We start from the raw sequence: 18,291 nt of genomic DNA on the forward strand, positions 1-18,291 counted from the left end.
TGAGCCCCCACAGCGCCGCCTGCAGAGGGAATCCCGAGGCTTCCCCTGACCGCGACTCTCTGAAACCCAAGTCCCGACGCCTGGAAAAGACCCTGCACCCGCAGCCCCCAGGACCTGAAGGACCGGACTTTCACTGCAGAAGTGACCCCCAGGAGTCCCTCTCCCTTGCCCAAGTGGAGGTTTCCCCGAGGAAGCCCCCCCTTGCCTGCCTGCAGCGCTGAAGAGATCCCTTGATCTCCCATTGACTTACATTGTGAACCCGACGCTTGTTCTAAACACTGCACCCGGCCGCCCCCGCGCCGCTGAGGGTGAAATTTCTGTGTGGGCTTGTGTTCCCCCGGTGCCCTACAAAACCCCCCTGGTCTGCCCTCCGAAGACGCGGGTACTTACCTGCAAGCAGACCGGAACCGGGGCACCCCCTTCTCTCCATTATAGCCTATGCGTTTTGGGCACCACTTTGAACTCTGCACCTGACCGGCCCTGAGCTGCTGGTGTGGTAACTTTGGGGTTGCTCTGAACCCCCAACGGTGGGCTACCTTGGACCAAGAACTGAACCCTGTAAGTGTCTTACTTACCTGGTAAAACTAACAAAAACTTACCTCCCCCAGGAACTGTGAAAATTGCAGTGTCCACTTTTGAAATAGCTATTTGTGAATAACTTGAAAAGTATACATGCAATTGAAATGATTCAAAGTTCCTAATGTACTTACCTGCAATACCTTTCAAACAAGATATTACATGTTAAATTTGAACCTGTGGTTCTTAAAATAAACTAAGAAAAGATATTTTTCTATAACAAAACCTATTGGCTGGATTTGTCTCTGAGTGTGTGTACCTCATTTATTGTCTATGTGTATGTACAACAAATGCTTAACACTACTCCTTGGATAAGCCTACTGCTCGACCACACTACCACAAAATAGAGCATTAGTATTATCTCTTTTTACCACTATTTTACCTCTAAGGGGAACCCTTGGACTCTGTGCATGCTATTCCTTACTTTGAAATAGCACATACAGAGCCAACTTCCTACAACGCTTTTCAAAGTTTCACAGCTGCAGTACATTAATTGATTGCGTAGGTCAAAGAACACTTGTACACAATATTATATTCGAGATATTGCTTCTAATATTAGCTTCTCTTAATCATCACTGTATTTTCATACACAATGTTTATATCCGTTTTTTAAGTGCTTTAAGCAATATGCATTTTCCTCTTTACAAAACGTGTCTTTGAATGTCCTTTCCTTTCATTTGCATTGCAGCTGACCATGTTTGAAATGTCTTGTGAATACTTTTGAGTTTCTGCGCTGTGCCTTCAGTGCCTCATAAATCACCGTGAACCAGTGAGACATTCACTTCCATTGCCCGATTTCATAAATACTACAATGTTATAATTATTTCCATGGTCGGTCTTTTATCCCCGTACCTTTATATTCCTGTGTTGAAAACGGGCGGATCCGGCTCCTTTAGTCATAAACACCACCACTAAACTCTGTGTCAGGAGCTTCAATCCACACAGGGCGGTCTGCGCGCAGGGACGGAGCACCCTCGCAAACAGATTCAACACTATCTCCACACACAGTGAAGCGCCGTACTCAGGTTCACAGGGAAAAGAGGCACTTTATTTTCATTTTTCATCACAGAGGCAAGAGTTATTTCATTCCTCAGGAGTAAATTATTTCATTTTCTTTCAAAGTATCTCACATTTTCCTGAGGCGTTTCGGCTGCTGATGTCAGCCTTAATCATAGGTCTCTCCTGATAAGAAGAACAACCACGTGTTCAGCCTTCCATTTATATCATGGCTTTAAAGCCACAGAGTCTCTCTTCACGCTTTTCAAAGTTTCACAGCTGCAGTACATTTAAAGCCATGAAAAATGAAAATAAAGTGCCTCTTTTCCCTGTGAACCTGAGTACGGCGCTTCACTGTGTGTGGAGATAGTGTTGAATATATATATATATATATATATATACAGGGAGTGCAGAATTATTAGGCAAGTTGTATTTTTGAGGATTAATATTATTATTGAACAACAACCATGTTCTCAATGAACCCAAAAAACTAATTAATATCAAAGCTGAATATTTTTGGAAGTAGTTTTTAGTTTGTTTTTAGTTTTAGCTATGTTAGGGGGATATCTGTGTGTGCAGGTGACTATTACTGTGCATAATTATTAGGCAACTTAACAAAAAACAAATATATACCCATTTCAATTATTTATTATTACCAGTGAAACCAATATAACATCTCAACATTCACAAATATACATTTCTGACATTCAAAAACAAAACAAAAACAAATCAGTGACCAATATAGCCACCTTTCTTTGCAAGGACACTCAAAAGCCTGCCATCCATGGATTCTGTCAGTGTTTTGATCTGTTCACCATCAACATTGCGTGCAGCAGCAACCACAGCCTCCAATACACTGTTCAGAGAGGTGTACTGTTTTCCCTCCTTGTAAATCTCACATTTGATGATGGACCACAGGTTCTCAATGGGGTTCAGATCAGGTGAACAAGGAGGCCATGTCATTAGATTTCCTTCTTTTATACCCTTTCTTGCCAGCCACGCTGTGGAGTACTTGGACGCGTGTGATGGAGCATTGTCCTGCATGAAAATCATGTTTTTCTTGAAGGATGCAGACTTCTTCCTGTACCACTGCTTGAAGAAGGTGTCTACCAGGAACTGGCAGTAGGACTGGGAGTTGAGCTTGACTCCATCCTCAACCCGAAAAGGCCCCACAAGCTCATCTTTGATGATACCAGCCCAAACCAGTACTCCACCTCCACCTTGCTGGCGTCTGAGTCGGACTGGAGCTCTCTGCCCTTTACCAATCCAGCCACGGGCCCATCCATCTGGCCCATCAAGACTCACTCTCATTTCATCAGTCCATAAAACCTTAGAAAATCAGTCTTGAGATATTTCTTGGCCCAGTCTTGACGTTTCAGCTTGTGTGTCTTGTTCAGTGGTGGTCGTCTTTCAGCCTTTCTTACCTTGGCCATGTCTCTGAGTATTGCACACCTTGTGCTTTTGGGCACTCCAGTGAGGTTGCAGCTCTGAAATATGGCCAAACTGGTGGCAAGTGGCATCGTGGCAGCTGCACGCTTGACTTTTCTCAGTTCATGGGCAGTTATTTTGCGCCTTGGTTTTTCCACACGCTTCTTGCGACCCTGTTGACTATTTTGAATGAAACGCTTGATTGTTCGATGATCACGCTTCAGAAGCTTTGCAATTTTAAGAGTGCTGCATCCCTCTGCAAGATATCTCACTATTTTTGACTTTTCTGAGCCTGTCAAGTCCTTCTTTTGACCCATTTTGCCAAAGGAAAGGAAGTTGCCTAATAATTATGCACACCTGATATAGGGTGTTGATGTCATTAGACCACACCCCTTCTCATTACAGAGATGCACATCACCTAATATGCTTAATTGGTAGTAGGCTTTCGAGCCTATACAGCTTGGAGTAAGACAACATGCATAAAGAGGATGATGTGGTCAAAATACTCATTTGCCTAATAATTCTGCACTCCCTGTATATATATATATATATATATGTTGAATGGCATGTCTAGCTGCAGATTCACATGCTGTGCACTGTTCCTGCCATCTAGTGTTGGGCTCGGAGTGTTACAAGTTGTTTTTCTTCGAAGAAGTCTTTTCGAGTCACGGGCCCGAGGGACTCCTCCCTTTCGGCTCCATTGCGCATGGGCATTGACTCCATCTTAGATTGTTTTCTTCCCGCCATCGGGTTCAGACGTGTTCCTCTTCGCTCTGTAATTCGAATCGGGAAAATTTAGAAAAACATTGAAATACGTTGTTATTGTTACGTTCGGGACCGGTTTAGTATAGATACATCGCCACTGATGACACATCCGCTTCGGCGGCCCTTCGGGGCTTCCGCACTCAACCGAGTCCTGGTCGGCCCGACCACACCTGTCGTCGAAGACTCATGGACCGGACCCCCTTCCGTTTCTGTCCGACGTGTCATGCCAAGTATCCTTATACAGACCAGCATCGGGTCTGTAATCTGTGTTTGTCGCTAGAACACAGAGAGGATACCTGTGAGGCCTGCAAGGCTTTTCGATCCAAGAAGACCTTAAGAGATCGACGAGCAAGGCATTTGCAGATGGCATCAAAGCGACACAACACCTCGATGTCTAGGAAGAAGAGATGACTAGTTGCCTTTCCCCTTGACCACAGGGACTGGACTTAGCTGATTGGCTCCCTGAGTCCCTGCTGCACCGGAGACCCACCCCCCACATCTGCTCGGGCCCCTTTAGTTTGTGGAGAGAATCCCAAGACAGCCACCTCCATTTTGTGAGCCTCTGCATCTCCCCTGTGTCCTGATACAGCCCAGTGTTCAAGGATTGCAAAAAGACTTAGGTAAGGAGCTGTAAGGAAATGTCTCCTTGGCATGGTTACCCCCTGACTTTTTGCCTGATGCCAAGTTATGATTTGAAAGTGTGCTGAGGCCTGCTAACGAGGCTAAATTGTACTTTTGTCTCCACAATTGGCACACCCTGGCATCCAGGTAAGTCCCTTGTAACTGGTACCCCTGGTACCAAGGGCCCTGATGCCAGGGAAGGTCTCTAAGGGCTGCAGCATGTCTTATGCCACCAAGGGGACCCCTCACTCAGCACAGACACACTGCTTGCCAGCTTGTGTGTGCTGGTGGGGAGAAAATGACTAAGTCGACATGGCACTCCCCTCAGAGTGCTATGCCAACCTCACACTACCTATGGCACAGGTAAGTCACCCCTCTACCAGGCCTTACAGCCCTAAGGCAGGGTGCACTATACCACAGGTGAGGGCATAGGTACATGACACTATGCCCCTACAGTGTCTAAGCAAAACCTTAGACATTGTAAGTGCAGGGTAGCCATAAGAGTATATGGTCTGGGAGTCTGTCATACACGAACTCCACAGCACCATAATGGCTACACTGAAAACTGGGATGTTTGGTATCAAACTTCTCAGCACAATAAATGCACACTGATGCCAGTATACATTTTATTGAGAAATACACTCAGAGGGCATTTTAGAGATGCCCCCTGAAAACATACCCGATTTCCAGTGTGGGCTGACTAGTTTTTGCCAGCCTGCCACACACCAGACATGTTTCTGGCCACATGGGGAGAGTGCCTTTGTGACTCTGTGGCCAGTAACAAAGCCTGTACTGGGTGGAGGTGCTTCTCACCTCCCCCTGCAGGAACTGTAACACCTGGAGGAGAGCCTCAAAGGCTCACCCCCTTTGTTACAGCGCCACAGGGCATCCCAGCTAGTGGAGATGCCCGCCCCTCCGGCCACAGCCCCCACTTTTGGCGGCAAGGCCGGAGGAAATAATGAGAAAAACAAGGAGGAGTCACTGGCCAGTCAGGACAACCCCTAAGGTGTCCTGAGCTGAGGTGACTCTGACTTTTAGAAATCCTCCATCTTGCAGATGGAGGATTCCCCCAATAGGATTAGAGATGTGCCCCCCTCCCCACCGGGAGGAGGCACAAAGAGGGTGTAGCCACCCTCAGGGTTAGTAGCCATTGGCTACTAACCTCCCAGACCTAAACACACCCCTAAATTGAGTATTTACGGGCCCCCAGAACCAGGGAAGATAGATTCCTGCAACCTGAAGACGAAGAAGGACTGCTGACCTGAAGCCCTGCAGAGAAGATGGAGACATCAACTGCTTTGGCCCCAGCCCTACCGGCCTGTCTCCCCCCTTCAAGAAAAACTGCAACAGCGACGCGTCCCCCAGGGTCCAGCGACCTCTGAAGCCTCAGAGGACTACCCTGCATCTAAAAGTACCAAGAACTCCAGAGGACAGCGGCCCTGTTCCACAAAGACTGCAACTTTGCAACAAAGAAGCAACTTTTAAAGACCACACGTTTCCCGTCGGAAACGTGAGACTTTCCACTCTGCACCCTACGCCCCCGGCTCGACCTGCGGAAAACCAACACTACAGGGAGGACTCCCCGGCGACTGCGAGCCCGTGAGTAGCCAGAGTTGACTCCCCTGAGCCCCCACAGTGACGCCTGCAGAGGGAATCCAGAGGCTCCACCTGACCGCGACTGCCTGCTTCAAAGAACCCGACGCCTGGGAAACACACTGCATCGGCAGCCCCCAGGACCTGAAGGATCCGACCTCCAGTGCAGGAGCGACCCCCAGGTGGCCCTCTCCCTAGCCCAGGTGGAGGCTACCCCAAGGAGCCCCCCCCTTGCCTGCCTGCATCGCTGAAGAGACCCCCGGGTCTCCCATTGAAACCTATTGCAAACCCGACGCCTGTTTGCACTCTGCACCCGGCCGCCCCCGTGCCGCTGAGGGTGTACTTTCTGTGCTGACTTGTCCCCCCCCAGTGCCCTACAAAACCCCCCTGGTCTGCCCTCCAAAGTCGCGGGTACTTACCTGCTGGCAGACTGGAACCGGGCCACCCCTATCTCCATTGAAGCCTATGTGTTTTGGGCACCACTTTGACCTCTGCACCTGACCGGCCCTGAGCTGCTGGTGTGGTAACTTTGGGGTTGCCCTGAACCCCCAACTGTGGGCTACCTTGGACCCAACTTTGAACCCTGTAAGTGCTTTACTTACCTGTGAACCTAACAAATACTTACCTCCCCCAGGAACTGTTGATTTTTGCAGTGTCCAATTTTAAAATAGCTTATTGCCATTTTTGCCAAAACTGTACATGCTATTGTGATGGTTCAAAGTTCCTAAGATACCTGAGTGAAATACCTTTCATTTAAAGTATTGTTTGTAAATCTTGAACCTGTGGTTCTTAAAATAAACTAAGAAAATATATTTTTCTATATAAAAACCTGTTGGCCTGGAATTGTCTTTGAGTGTGTGTTCCTCATTTATTGCCTGTGTGTGTACAACAAATGCTTAACACTACCCTCTGATAAGCCTACTGCTCGACCACACTACCACAAAATAGAGCATTAGAATTATCTCTTTTTGCCACTATCTTACCTCTAAGGGGAACCCTTGGACTCTGTGCATGCTATTTCTTACTTTGAAATAGTACATACAGAGCCAACTTCCTGCAGGAGCCCTGAGATTTTTCTGGGTAAATAGTATTATTTGTTCAAAAGTGTTTATTTCAGCTACCTGTGTCTGTTTTACTGTGGACTCTGTGTTTCAGGCAGCCTGGCCTCTTTTCAAGTGGTGTTTTAGTTTTTTTTATTTGTTTTTGCCGAGACTGTGCGAATTGCCTTGCTATTTTTTGGCACATAACCTCCCCCACCCTTTTTTTTCTTCTAAGTGAAAAGGCTACATACATCTTGCAGAGTGTGTTTTTGGGAGACTGTTTTAATCTGTTTCTGTGATTTAAATTGTGCTTAAAAACTGTCTGCCCCCCCTGTTTTTAGCCTTTAAAAAAGCCAGATTTCAGAGTGCGCGCCCAGCAGTATTGCAGTGTTTGTTTCTTAAACAATCTCTCCCTTACCTGGAAAGTAGACTCTGCTAGCTTGGAAGTGTGGATTCAGCCTGTCTGTATCCAAGGAGATTCTTAATAGAGCAGCAGTTGCCTTTCCCCCTGACCACAGGGACTGGACTTCAGTTAACTTGCTCCTTATATAAGTTCCTATTGGTTGTTGCATATGTTGTTCTGATAGGTTGTTGGGAGATGGCCTTTCCTTTGGTTGCTGGCTCTAGGCCTCGGGATATGATTGGTGGATAGGGCTGAGAATCTGATTGGCTGTTGGTTCTAGGGCTGAGAATCTGATTAGCTGTTGGTTCTAGGGCTGTGATTGGTGGATAGGGCTGAGATTCTGATTGGCTATTGGTTCTAGGGCTGTGATTGGTAGATAGGGCTGAGATTCTGATTGGCTGTTGGTTCTAGGGCTGTGATTGGTGGATAGGGCTGAGATTCTGATTGGCTGTTGGTTCTAGGGCTGTGATTGGTGGTTGCTGGTTTTAGGGCTGGGGCTGTGATTGGTGGTCAGGAATAGGGCTATGATTGGTGATTAGGGCTGGGTCTCCCATTAGTTGTTTGAATCAGGGCTTGAAATTGGATTGGCTAGGGTTAGGACCAGCTTCTTATTGGCCAGTAGGGCTATTAAAGGCTAGGACTCAGGGCGTCTCAGCCCGGGCATCGAGGCAAAGGGCAGAGAGTACAAGGGCAGCTGCCTGTTTGGGCCTGTTCAGGACAGCTAGGGACTAGGGACTAGGGCCAGAAATGCTGCCCAATTCTCAATGGACCAGGAATGGTTCCAGCCCCTACACATCCCTCAACATGCAAACACCTATTCTACAAAGGCATCCAACTCATGCATCACAAACTGACCACAGACAGATTGCATTGTCCCATCACCCAACACAATACCCTTTATACAACACATATACACATATCCCCCACAACTACAATAGTCAAACACCTGCATTCTCACAGCAAACACTACTCTGCCCACTCCCACTAACACAACCTGCCATCACCCACACAATAAAAAAACTAAAGTATACATTTCTCTCAGTCTCAGCCTTCCAGATACACACTCTCTACTCATACTAACCAACAACACTATCCACTGTTCGCTCCACACAGACCACCTGTCATCATAACAATGCCCAAACCCTGCCTTCAAACACACCATCTACAAACACTCTTCCCCTCTCTTCACAAATTACACACAACCATACAATCCGCACACTTCACTTTACCACACATATTACCTCTTCCAGTCATCGCAACTAACACTAACTCCCCTGACACACATCCATCACCTCTCAAACACCTCGTAAATTCATCTCCAAAACACATCAACACCCCATCTAACACTCAAATTCCACTCACCAGCACTAACACACATACAAATCCCTCACCAAAAACAACTACACCAATATCCTGTCTCACTATTCCACAAAAACAATATAGACCACAAACATCAGCACATCAAATCAACACAAACTTACATAACACTTATCATCATACCCACTCCCACCCTCAGGACTACACAAAGAATACAAATTCCCTCCTATCTCCACCCCTACTTTCTCACTCTTCACAAACACCTACCACAAGCACCCCAACCCAGCAACTTTCATTCACTCGCCTCTCCTCCATTGCACAATTAAGAGCCTTACATCATGATCCACATGCTCCTCCTCCACCCCTAACCCATACTCCATCCACACTAAACAAGCGCAAACAAAATAAAAAACATGCCACCATAGCAACCTCGCATCCCCTTATCTATTACATAATAAGACTACCCTACAAAAAACAGTACACTCCTCATGGCTCTCTCAGCCACCAAGTCCACCACCCACACACACAGACCCAACAAAATGCCTCCTTAACCTGCTGGAAGAGGAACACTATATTGAAAATCAAGACTATTGTGAGCCTCAAACAGTTATCACAACTAGCAACACTCCTGCTTCAAGCTCACATTATACTACTTACCCTTCTCCTAAACAAAACAACACTAACACTCCTTTTCTAAACTGCCAGCTCATAAATGCTTGATCACTCTCAAAAAACAAGCACCACATCTACGACCTGCTCACAGACACACAACCTGACTTACTGTTCATAACTGAATCCTGGTTGGGAGATGACATGGCCCCATTGTTGCACGAAGCCGTTCCGCCAGGCTATCAAACCATTACACAAAATCGTATAGGCAAGAGAGGAGGTGGACTAGCTATTATATTCAAACAGGCATTGAACCTCAGTAAAACAGACAACATCTCCATACAAGGTTGTGAAGCCCTCCTTACCAGATGCCACCCTACTCCAACTTCCTCCTGTAACTTTCTCCTCCTTTACAGACTTCTACCTAACAACTCCACATTCCCAGATGCTTTTCTAGACACAGTCTCAAACCTTATTACGCTATACTCCAACCTATGCATTCTGGGGGATCTAAACATTTGGTTTGACAAACCCAATATGCCCCATCCAAAAGCTATCACCACTGGCCTAGTCGCATTGAACCTACATCAGATTGTACACAAACCCACACACATCGCTGGTCACATCCTAGATGTCATTTTTGCTAAGCCTGAACTAATTACTATTCATAGCATCACGCCAATCACTTGGTCAGACCACCATTTGATAACTTTCCGACATATAACTCCACAAATCAACACATCCCACAACTAATTATATACATACACCTATTGACCATGGAGCAAACTCAATTTGGATGACTTAGAAACACAACTAACAGCCAACACAGATCTAGATACAATTAATTCTGTGCCAAAACTTTGAGTGGCTACAGGAAGCTTTTGATATCCTAATACCACTCAGAAAAACTAAACACGACAAAAGAAAACCAACACCTTGGAGAAACACAGAACTTAAAAAGATAAAGCAACAAATCAGAAAGTTGCAGCGGACCTGGCTCAAAACAAACAACAGTCAAGGCAAACTGCAGCTACACAAACTTAACAGGATATACAAATCATCAATCAAAAAAGCTAAAAAAAGGTACTACTCAGACAGAATTCAAAATGCTCAATCTACAACCAAGTAATTGTATAAAATTCTCAATGAATTTCGAAAACCTACATGCATGGAAGGAAGTCATCCCACTACTCAAGATTTCACAAACAAATTGGCAACTCACTACACAACCAAGGCAGACACATTGGACTCCTATTTAAAACAGAAGAAAAACATCAGCACCAACCCCTTTCCTAAAATACCCTCTAAGAATAAACCAACCCAACCTCTACAGTCCTTCAAACAAATATCCCAGGGTTAATTTATGGATTTGGTCAATGCAAGCAGACCTTCCGGTTGCCCTTCTGACCCTTGCCCACCACAAATCTTCAAGAACATTCTTCTATCTACTTCTGCTGCCACACCTGTAAGAAGAATCATCAACAACTCATTAACTTCAGGAACTTTTCCTGTAGACCTGAAAAGGCATACATACGACCTTTATTAAAGAAAACAAACCTATACCCGCAAGACCCCAACAACTACAGATCAATCACAAATGGACCTTTTCTGGGCAAATTGATAGAAAGAGCAGCATTCGCCCAGATGTCACGATTCTATACTTTCAGACTTCCAAACTGGATTCCGCCCAGGATGAAGCACTGAATCAGCACTCATAGCAATCTGGGATGATCTTAAAAACACAGTCGACCGAAATGGAGTTGCTGCACTACTTCTCTTGGACCTCTCAGCTGCCTTTGATACGGTTGACCATGACACCCTAATTCAAAGACTCCACAAAGCCGGCATACAAGGGATTGCTCTTAACTGGATTACTTCCTATCTTCAAAAAAGATCTAATATCATCCACTCACCCCCCTTCTCGTCCGAACCCTACCTCACAAAAGCAGGGGTCCCCCAAGGATCAATCATCTCACCTTTGCTTTTCAACATCTACATGATATCTTTACCAGAACTGATCAATGATTTCCATCTCACATGCTACAACTATGCAGATGACACACAAATACTACTTAAATTAGAATGCCCCAAAAACATTGAAAACTCAGAAATCGTCAGTTGCCTCAGAGCCGTTGATCAGTGGATGACCTGGAGCCATCTCAAACTAAATACCTCCAAAACAGAAATACTCATATGTGGTGACTGGAAACATTATGACCCTCTGTGCGTCTGGCCTGACAATCTCGGACCACCTCCTCAATTATCCAAGGAAGTTAAAAACCTAGAAATCACCATGGATTCCAAGTTAACTATGAATGCCCAAGTGGACAAGTTAGCACGAACAAGCTTCATCACCTTGAAGACTTTATGACGTATCTTCCCCCACCTCGGATTTCCACACAAGGTGCAAGCTACTATCTCGCTTGTACTATCCAAACTGGATTATGCCAATGGCCTCTACCATGGATCATCTCTATCTATTATGAAAAAACTACAACATATCCAGAATTCCGCAGCCAGGCTACTATTACATGTAAAGCCGCAAGCCCACATCTCCCCTGCCTTGAGAGCACTACACTGGTTACCCGTTGCCAGAAGATGCACTTTCAAGCTGCTTTGTATCACCCACAAAGCTATATATGGAACAGGACCGCTTTTTATCAGAAACAAAATAACCAAATACATCCAACAAAGAAACCTCTGCTCAAGATTGGCACCCTGCCTTAGAACACCACCATACAAGAAAAAGACTATAAGTGGTACATCCTTCTCCGTTCAAGCAGCCAAACTATGGAATTCATTACCCCCAACTATAAGAGCCACAGATAACTTTCTTGTCTTCAGAAAACTACTCAAGAGTTGTCTCTTTCCTTCATAACCACCATATTCAAACATCTATGGACTGCATATGCCTATGTTGATAAATATTTTTTTCAGATTATGTGTATATTTCTAGTTATGTATAGTTCTTTAGAAAATATGTATCGCTACTATGTCATAACAATAAAATACACACACATACTCTTTAAACCTGTTTGACTAAGTATATTTTACCCATGGTTCTAATTATGTATTGTATGTGCATATGTGTGTGTATTCATGTGTGTTTGTATGTGTGTGTGTGTATGTATATATATATATGTATGTATGTGTATATGTTGTTTCTGTGCTTGGCATGTTCATGGGTCATTGCATGGCTCCTGGGTGGGTTATTATACTAGATATCTATGAATTCCTGCTCTCATCTTATCACACTTATCTACCCATCATCATATGTCATGTCTCTATCAAACTATCCTCCATTCTCACTCTGACTCATCCCAAATCCTTCCTACTACTTTCATCTCCTAATTAACTCTGCCTAAGCTCTTCCCTCCGCTTCCACATCTAACTCACCAAACCTCACTCTACTACCGTGACCTCCCACACAACCCTACTAAATTCTCCCTGCATTTATCTCATCCTGCTACTATGCTCTCCCTAACCCTTCCACATACTCTTCCCTCCTCCATCCCCCTTTAATCATCCCAAGCCTTTGGGTTGAGTAAATTAAGGATATACTCCCAATTAACTTCTGGATTTCTTTCCTCCTCCACCCCTCCATTACCCCAGTCAATCTAACTAACAAACCCTCATATCCGCAGCTCAAATTAACTCATGATAATACTAAAACTGTACTCATTATTTCCCGATACTAATCCATCACTAATTCTTGTTGGGTTCCAGAGTAGCGTGCTACTCACCGAAAAGCGCTTTGACGCCTCGTCAGGGGTAGTAAGCGCTATATAATTACGATTACAATACAATACAATACAATACAATGACTCCGATGGAGACCGGCCACCAACGGCAGGACAAAAAGTGAGTACACGTGCCCCGACCCTGCCCCAAAGTCAGGTGAAGAAACAGAAGGCCTCGGAGACGCCACTGCCGGAAGGCCATGGCTCTACCCACAAAAAAGGCGGTGACCAGATAACATCTTCGGCACCAAAAAAGGCCAAGATCGTGCCGAAGTCTTCCGACTCGGGTCGAGAAACCGGCATCGAAAAGAGTCGACATCGATTGGTCGAATCGAACAAGCCTCGAAAGAGCCTCTCAGAGCCGAGACCGACCGTACCCATAGGTGTTTCGGTACCGAAAAAAACAGCTTCGGAGCCGAAAAAGACTTCTTATACGGAAGAACATGGGCTCTCTCAACAATTTAAAGAGAGGCACAGGTTTGACAAGGAGCTGGATTTGGAAGAGCTTGACCAAACTCAACCAAGGCTACAAATCCAAAAGGACACAGGTAAAATTCAAACCATCCCTCCACTCAAGTTTAAAAGAAAATTGGCTTTTCATGAGACTGAAACTGAGCAACCAAAAGCAAAGGTGGTTAGAGAAAGGTCACCACTCCCACATTTCTCACCACTAACGTCGCCACCTCACTCGCCACAACGGACAAGGTCACCAGTTGGCACACCAATGGCACAGTCACCCACACATACTGTGCTGATGCAGGACCTATACGACCCACCAGTCTCAGACAACAGTCCTGAGTGTTATCCCTCAAAGTCTTCTCCTCCTGAGGATAGCACATCCTACGCGCAAGTACTGGCTAGGGCAGCGACATTCCACAATGTCACTATGCACTCAGAACCAGCGGAGGATGACTTTCTTTTTAACACACTGGCATCCACGCATGCTTCATATCAAAGCCTGCCAATGTTACCAGGCATGCTTAAGCATGCACAACAGGTCTTTCAGGGACCGGTCAAAGGAAGGGCCACTACACAGAGGGTAGAGAAAAAATATAAACCTCCCCCGTCAGACCCTGTGTTTATTACACAGCAGCTCCCTCCGGACTCTGTTGTAGTGGGAGCCGCAAGAAAGCGGCAATCGTCAGGGGATGCGCCACCCCCTGATAAAGAAAGCCGTAAATTTGACGCAGCAGGAAAAAGAGTGGCGTCGCAAGCGGCCAACCAGTGGCGTATCGCCAATTCACAAGCCCTCCTCGCTCGTTACGACACAGCACATTGGGAGGAAATGCAGGATATTATCCAACATTTACCAAAGGAACATCAAAAACGGGCTCAACAGGTGGTGGAGGAGGGCCAGGCCATCTCCAACAACCACATCCGTTCTGCACTGGACTCTGCCGATACAGCAGCACAGACGGTCAATACAGCAGTCACCATCAGGAGGCATGCATGGCTACAAAATTCTGGTTTTAAGCCAGAAATACAGCAGGCGGTATTAAATATGCCGTTCAACCAACAACAACTATTTGGGCCGGAGGTGGACACTGCAATAGAGAAAATGAAGAAGGACACAGACACGGCCAAAGCCATGGGCGCGCTCTACTCTTCCCAATATAGGGGAACATTTAGGAAGCCACAGTTTAAGGGAGGGTTTAGACAGCAACCCTCAGAGCTATCCACCTCCCAAACAAAACCCACTTACCAGTCTCAGTACCAGAGAGGGGGGTTTTGTGGTTCATACAGGGGACAGTACCAAAGAGCAAGGGGAAAATTTCAGCCTGCCAAGCAGACCCCTAGTAACAAGCAGTGACTTCAATGTCACACTCCCCCAACACACATCACCAGTGGGGGGAAGATTAACAAAATACCACAAAAATTGGTTAGACATTACCACGGACACTTGGGTATTATCAATTATCCAACATGGTTACTGCATAGAGTTCACACAATTCCCTCCAGATGTTCCCCCAAGGACGCACAAACTGTCAGCACAACATCTAGACCTACTACAAATAGAGGTGCAAGCACTACTAACAAAACAAGCCATAGAACTAGTACCACACCATCAAAAAGGAACAGGGGTTTACTCCCTATATTTCCTTATTCCCAAAAAAGACAAAACACTAAGACCAATTCTAGATCTCAGGACGTTAAACCTCTCCATCAAATCAGATAATTTCCACATGGTCACACTACAAGACGTAGTTCCCTTGCTAAAACAGGGAGAATACATGGCAACACTGGATCTAAAGGATGCGTATTTACACACACCCATTCATCCATCTCACAGGAAATACCTCAGATTTGTAATACAGGGCAACCATTACCAATTCAAAGTATTGCCCTTCGGGATAACAACAGCACCCAGAGTATTCACAAAATGCCTAGCTGGAGTAGCAGCTCATATAAGGAGACATCACATGCACGTATTCCCATATCTAGACGATTGGCTAATAAAAGCCAACACTCAACACCGGTGTCAAAGTCACACGCAATATGTAATAGATTCTCTACACAAACTAGAGTTTTCTATAAATTACCAAAAATCTCACTTGCAACTATCCCAAATACAACAATACTTGGGAGCCACACTCAACACGCAAAAAGCAATTGCCATTCCAAGTCCACAAAGAGTTCAACTGTTTCAAAAAATAGTGTCAAGCATACAACCAAACCAACAGTACACAGTCAGGTTTGTAATGAAACTACAAGCATGATGTCCTCATGCATCGCTATTGTCCCAAACGTACGACTACACATGCAACCCTTACAACAGTGCCTAGCAAAACAATGGACGCAGGCACAGGGTCAACTTCAAGATCTAGTGTTGATAGACCGCCAAACACACTTTTCGCTTCAATGGTGGAACCCTGTAAATTTAAACAAAGGGCGGCCATTTCAAGACCCAGTGCCTCACGCCATTTTGACAACAGACGCTTCCATGATTGGGTGGGGAGCACACCTCAACAATCACAATATACAAGGTCAATGGGACAATCAACAAAAACAGCTTCACATAAATCTCTTAGAACTACTAGCAGTCTTTCTAGCACTAAAAGCTTTTCAACCCCTTCTAGCCCACAAAAACATTCTTGTCAAAACAGACAATATGGCAACAATGTACTAGCTAAACAAACGGGGGACACACTCGTCACAACTGTGCCTCCTAGCACAAAACATTTGGCATTGGGCAATTCACAACAACATTCGCCTAATAGCACAATATATACCAGGCATTCACAATCAGTTAGCCGACAATGTCAGTCAAGATCACCAGCAAACTCACTAGTGTGAAATACATCCCCAGATTCTACAAGATTACTTCTACTGCTGGAGGACACCAGACACAGATCTGTTTGCAACAAAACATAACGCAAAATGACAAAACTTCGCATCCAGGTACCCACACCCTCAGTCCAAGGGCAATGCTCTATGGATCAGTTGGTCAGGGAAATTTGCTTATGTTTTTCCCCCTCTCCCACTCATTCCTTTCCTAGTCAACAAACTGAGTCAAAACAAACTCAAACTAATACTCATAGCACCAACGTGGGCTTGCCAACCGTGGTACACCACACTGTTGGACTTCTCAGTAGTACCTCACATCAAACTCCCAAACAGACCAGATCTGTTAACACAACACAAACAACAGATCAGACACCTCAACCTAGCAATCTGGCTCCTGAAGTCTTAGAAACCTTTCAAATGAGTGTATGGAAGTCATTAAACAAGCAAGAAAACCGACAACAAGGCATTGTTATGCTAATAAATGGAAAATGTTTGTTTTCTACTGCCAAGCAAACCAAATCACACCGTTAGAGGCCTCCATACAAAACATTGCGAGTTACTTACTACACCTACAAAAAGCAAATCTTGCTTTTTCTCCCATAAAAATTCATCTCACCGCAATCTCTGCTTACCTGCAGATTAAACATACAAGTCACTTTTTAGAATCCCAGTTATTAAAGCCTTTATGGAAGGACTAAAAAGGATCATACCTCCAAGAATCCCACCAGTACCCTTGTGGAATCTTAATATTGTACTTACACGACTCATGAGCCCACCTTTTGAACCCATGCATTCTTGCCAAATCCAATTCTTAACTTGGAAGGTAGCTTTTCTAATAGCCATCACTTCACTATGAAGAGTTAGCGAAATACAGGCATTTACTATACAAGAACCCTTTATACAAATACACAAACATAAGGTGGTTCTCCGTACAAATCCAAAATTTTTAGCAAAAGTAATTTCACCGTTTCATCTAAACCAAACAGTAGAGCTCCCAGTCTTCTTCCCACAACCAGACTCGGTAGCAGAAAGAGCACTGCATACATTAGACATTAAAAGAGCGCTAATGTATTACATTGACAGAACAAAATCATTCCGTAAAACTAAGCAATTGTTTGTTGCTTTCCAAAAACCCCATGCTGGTAACCCTATATCCAAACAGGGCATAGCCAGATGGATAGTCAAATGTATTCAGACCTGTTACCTCAAAGCTAAAGGGGAATTACCCATTACACCAAGGGCACACTCCACTAGAAAGAAAGGAGCAACAATGGCCTTTTTAGGTAATATACCAATGACAGAGATTTGTATATCAGCCACTTGGTCTACACCTCATACCTTTACTAAACATTACTGTGTAGATGTGTTAGCAACACAACAAGCCACAGTAGGACAGGCTGTATTAAGAACATTATTTCAAACAATCACCTCCTACAGGCTGACCACCGCTTTCGGGAGGATTACTGCTTTTTAGTCTATGCACAGCATGTGTATCTGCAGCTACACATGCCATCGAACGGAAAATGTCACTTACCCAGTGTACATCTGTTCGTGGCATGTTGCGCTGCAGATTCACATGCGCCCTCCCTCCTCCCGCGGAGCCTGTAGCCGTTTAAGTTGCATTTAAATTGTATATATGTAAATAAATATTCCTTTACCACAAACTATGTACATATATATCTATTCCATTGCATGGACATCTTTAGTATCCTTATTCTACCACTCCTACCTCACCCTATGCCTGGAAAACAATCTATGGTGGAGTCGATGCCCATGCACAATGGAGCCGAAAGGGAGGAGTCACTCGGTCCCGTGACTCGAAAAGACTTCTTCGAAGAAAAACAACTTGTAACACTCCCAGCCCAACACTAGATGGCAGGAACGATGCACAGCATGTGAATCTGCAGCGCAACATGCC

Source organism: Pleurodeles waltl, chromosome 11 (assembly GCF_031143425.1).
Source record: "Pleurodeles waltl isolate 20211129_DDA chromosome 11, aPleWal1.hap1.20221129, whole genome shotgun sequence".
NCBI classification, from domain to species: domain Eukaryota; kingdom Metazoa; phylum Chordata; class Amphibia; order Caudata; family Salamandridae; genus Pleurodeles; species Pleurodeles waltl.